Below are 4,883 nucleotides of genomic sequence, written 5' to 3' on the forward strand. Positions count from 1 at the left end.
ATGTTAATAGTTGAAATGCATAAATGTGCACCACTGTCCTCAGATACATTATACTGTCACCATTTGTAGGCCATACAAATGTGTATAACACATTCTCTTCATAGGAATTTTCACCAGGATGAAAACAAGGGCGTAGGTTTGGTCTCAGCTTTGGTGGGGACATATCCCCAACTCCTGTTGTCACAATACCAACATTATTGTTTCAATAACAATACTAAGAATCTCGAATCATACTTTTGCAATTTTTACAAAATTTGATTTGGTTTGTGTGATTTGTGAGATCATTCACATCAGTGGCAATCATAGAATTTGATTGACCCTCCACACACACACACACACATACACACACATAGAAAGTGCTGGTTGTCATCAGTGTTGGGCAAGTTACTTCAAAATCGTAATGTATTATGTATTACTCATTACTGTCATTTCAAAGTAAACTGTATCTGAATTGTAAGGCATTACACTACTATTGTATTCCTTTTAAGTTACTTTTACCAAAATATCTAGAAATATGGATTTGGAATTCTAAATGCAGTTTATTATGCTCAATGCAGCTCATTGCACTTCTAATGGAGGGCGAACATAATGACTGAGCTAGGCTTAAGGCTAACAACAGTAGAATGCAATAGGCGCAGTGATGGCTCATGATGCCATACAAGGAAAAATCATAGCCAGAATTTTGTTAAAAGCAGACCAAAGGTCGAAGTCTGGTCAATTGTGATAGAAATGCTGTAACTTTAGGCTTAGGCCTACTCATTAAAATCAACAGAGAGCCCACTACCTGTATATTGTAACCAAAAACTTAAAGACATGTCAAGATAGGCTACACAGTGCTGGCCATTTTGGTGCCCTAACTGGTGAAATACAGTATTAACCTAAGTATGTCATCATATAGCCAACTATAAAGATGTAATCTGCCTGTTCTCAGGGATGGGTAGTATTTCTGAAACATGTAATATGTATTTCAAATACAAAATAGTAATTTGTCATTTGTATTTTATTGGGTTGAAGGAAATGGCTCTGTATTTTGTATTTAAAAAATATTGCAAAATACTATATGTGAAAAACACTAAAAAGTAGATACTACACAATGTAATGAATAATTGGTAATTAGGCAACAATGGTTTATGTTTATCGCAATCAGCTAATGTGAGAACAGCTGTGTTCAACGACACTCACAGCTTTTCAGTGACGGCTATTGCTGAAGCATCAGCTCTGGTCTGAAGTATAAGCAAATATACAATACAATATAAGTATATATACTCTTTTGATCCCGTGAGGGAAATTTGGTCTCGGCATTTATCCCAATCCGTGTATTAGTGAAACACACTCAGCACAGTAAACACACACTGATCCCGGCATACAGTAGTGAGCTGCCTGCAACAACAGCAGTGCTCGGGGAGCAGTGAGGGGTTAGGTGCCTTTCTCAAGGGCACTTCAGCCGTGCCTACTGGTTGGGGTTTGAACCGGCAACCCTTCGGTTACAAGTCCAAAGCGCTAACCAGTAGGCCACGGATGCCGAATCTATCAGTTGTTTTGGATAAGCATCAGCTAGATGACTAAATGTAAATGTAAATTCTTGAAATATTCTTAATTCTGATCACACTACATGAACTTGCATATGGTATACTATTTGGTATAACAGGGGCCACATTTTATTGTTTTTTACTATATAGTTTTAATAGGCTAAATGTTTGGGATAAAAAACGTTTTTTTGCAGTGCTTCCATACTTCCTTGAAAAAAGTATTTTGAGTATTTTCTAAATACAAAAATACAGTATTTTTTATACATTAAAAATTAGGGTAGGCCTATTAGGTATTTTATTTTGAAATATATTCTGATGTATTTTTGTCCATCCCTGTCTGTTCCCAGCATTAGCACAACACTTTACGATGGTTAGCTTGTCACCTGTGACGATATGCTAGGCCATGACCTATCTGGGTGCGTTTGGAGATGCCTGATGAAATCAGACGTTGTTGAATAGGCATAATTTATCCTGGTGCCACCTACCTTGCATGTAGCTGTTCGCTTATTTCCTCTGTGCACGAAGTTATTGTAACCGAAAGTAATGATAAAAGGAGGACTTCTTGTCGCATGCATTTTTTTTTTACTTCTGTGAGTGCGCACATGCGTTACGTTGCACATTATGGCAAAGGGGCCATACCGCTCATTATACGTTTTCCAAAGTATTCTGTATGTAGCAATAAAATAAAATAGAAATACATGAATACATTTAGATTAAAAAAAGAAATAATTGCATGAAATACAGCTTGTTCAGGAGTCTCGAAGCTCGAGTCCGAGTCAAGTCTGAAGTCTTCTGAGTGGAGTCGTAAGTCAAGTGTGAAATCATTGTTTTTGCGACCTCATTGTTTTAGGCTAGTGAAAAATAGTTTTCGCAAGTGCAAGGATATGTGGATTCAATTCATCATGTTTGCTATGTCATTAGATAAAATAAATGTTCAAAAAACTAAGTCAAAGAAAAGCTTTATGGGATGAGATCATAGAAGAAATATCTGGTGTCTCGCAATGTTAATTTCTAGGGAAATGCACCTAGTTTATCTTTTATTTCTTTGCATTGTTTATCTTTTATTTCTTTGCATTAGGCTACATTCACAAATACACTGCAAGATTGGCAGCCCATGACTTCTATTCTTCTTCTATAGCGACTGTCCATGCGGCACACCCATAGCCTATTCAACATGACTCTTAACTTTGGTTGAAAGATTACAGAAGCTAGGTTTAGCTGTGACAATATCCTTACAGCTAATGTTATTTTACATAGTAAAATCCGAATTTGAAAGCCTGGTCACCAGTTGCCAGTTTGTATGGCTAGTTTGCTTAGACTCTGCATAATGAAAAAGCTTTCTTTCTTCTTCTTGGGTGGCATAGCTGATCTAACCTACAAACCACAAAAAGGGGCAAACATGTACATGCTGAAGGGCAAAGGGAATATCAAAAAGTTTTACTTTGGCCTTTTATGGGGTATGTATTAGCAGACAGCCCTGGTAACTTACCATTGTCGTTAACACACCTGCTCGCTTGACTGCCAGTGCAAAGTAGCCCGTGCATTGGCACTCTCCATGCGTGTAGCGTGCGTGTCAGATAACCCTTCCCCTTACCCCTCGATCAGCCAATCAAATGACGTTTCTTGTACTGTCGTGCTGGCTGTCGGAATGATCAGCAGCACAAATAAGTTCGCTAAAATATTGGTGGGGACAATTTTTGTCATCTTAAAATTTTGATTAGGACTAGTCCTTAGCGTCCCACCCTAAATCTACGCCCATGGATGAAAATATGCTAAATATTCCTACATCAGGCAGTACTCCTTGCTGCTAGGAAGCTAAAACCTGAGCAGGTTATTATTATAGATAGACTAAATCCATTTAATCCTAATAAAGTAAATATTTGGTAGCCTGGAGGGCTTGGAGAATGAGGTGTTTTACCTTGGTGTTTAACCATATCCAGACAGAAATAACACCAGGGCTATACAGAACAAAGAGATGGCTTTGTCTGTTTCACATGTGGCCTGGGGTAGAGACCAGGGGCGTGGGGGTTTCTCAGACAAACACACCCTGATAAGGTGACCTGTGTCTGGGCCGCAGCATGGTGGGATGGTCTAGACGTCCGTGGAAAGCCAGGCCACCGGGGCCAAAGAGACACAGGTGTCTGTCTGTGGCCCAGCAGAGGGGCTTTGACGATGCTTTGGGGATGGAGGAGGGGGGATCGGACCAAAGAGAAGGGTCACTGGGTCAAACAAGTCGGGCTGGAGGGCATTATGGGGGGTGGGAGAGTATCAACTGAGGCTGCAGACAGTAGGTATATCAAAACGTAGTTGTGTTTGCTTGTTTTTTTTACCTGACTTCTAGTTGTTTGGCATTGCTGTTTCATATCAATGTTTATGGGAATTAACTGTTACCAACTAATATCCACATCAAACATTCTCACACATTAGCAAATTTAAAGGCAAAGTTATGGCAATCCATGTGTGTGTGTGGGAAGTATATAGATCTTTATCACTTGCGGTGTGTTTTGAATCAAGGGAGTCCCCCATAGACTTTTGTGTCTGCTGTCCTGTTGTCCATTGTCTAAATGCAGGTAATGGTATTGTGAATGCTAAGTGAAACAGAATGTCACGTTTCCTCATTAGGGAGGTATTCGACTAGCATCCTGAGGCCCCAGGTACTTCCTGACTTGATTCTCTAGAATTTACTCTGGGAATGAAGGTGCAGTGTACGATAGGAAAGGCACATTCCATAATGCAACTAAGAACAGAATGCTCCACGTCTTACTTTGATTATTGCTTATTTCAATTATAACCTTATTTGGGTTAAGGCAATCAGAAAATACTGTTTACAAGGCCGTGTCTTATTCGAAATATTGTCTTAATTGGGTTAAAAAATATTAATGTCCATGTAACTGTGATGTTTGAGTTTCCATCTCGGTGTGACTGTTTTATCTGACCCAGAGCTGACCATTAAAGGTACACTATGCAAGATTTTCACCCTAATATAACCTTTACGAAGCCAATTTGATAGTAAACAAACTTCACGTAATAGGGGAATCGTTCACCTAGTATAGCCATACAGTATAGACGTAGCAAATGGCTAACCGGCGAATCAGCCATGCGACTTCAAGAACAGCACGAAGAGATCTCGCGAGAATCATGAAACATTACCTTGTTATAGCTCTTTGGAGAGTTTTTGACTGTTGTTAATCCTTCACCTCCACAACAAAAAGCATCTTGTAAATGTAAAATACAAATATATCGTGACTCTAGGGGGAGCTCTTCAGTCGCAAAAAATACCTGAACCTGCATAGTATACCTTAAAATCACTAAGAACGTTTAATTTGAAAAGGAAGACCCCGGCAGACATCATGA

General features: G+C 39.2%; 1 long non-coding RNA gene across 2 annotated transcripts in view; it reads right to left on the minus strand.

The window, feature by feature from the left end:
- Positions 1 to 3,046, minus strand: part of LOC143109908 (uncharacterized) — a 27,581-nt gene extending 24,535 nt beyond the window's left edge. Inside the window, exon 1 of one of the 2 annotated variants that reach the window (XR_012984001.1) lies at positions 3,019 to 3,046. This is a non-coding gene — a long non-coding RNA (uncharacterized LOC143109908). Of the gene's footprint in view, positions 1 to 2,014; positions 2,085 to 3,018 lie in introns of those variants that run through there. The other variant, XR_012984002.1, reaches the window with a different exon arrangement.
- Positions 3,047 to 4,883: the final 1,837 nt, after the last annotated feature.

Source organism: Alosa pseudoharengus, unplaced genomic scaffold (genome assembly GCF_046254945.1).
Source record: "Alosa pseudoharengus isolate Yale_2024_CS ecotype anadromous, Long Island Sound unplaced genomic scaffold, YU_APseudo_1.1 YU_APseudo_1.1_scf_7, whole genome shotgun sequence".
NCBI lineage: Eukaryota > Metazoa > Chordata > Actinopteri > Clupeiformes > Clupeidae > Alosa > Alosa pseudoharengus.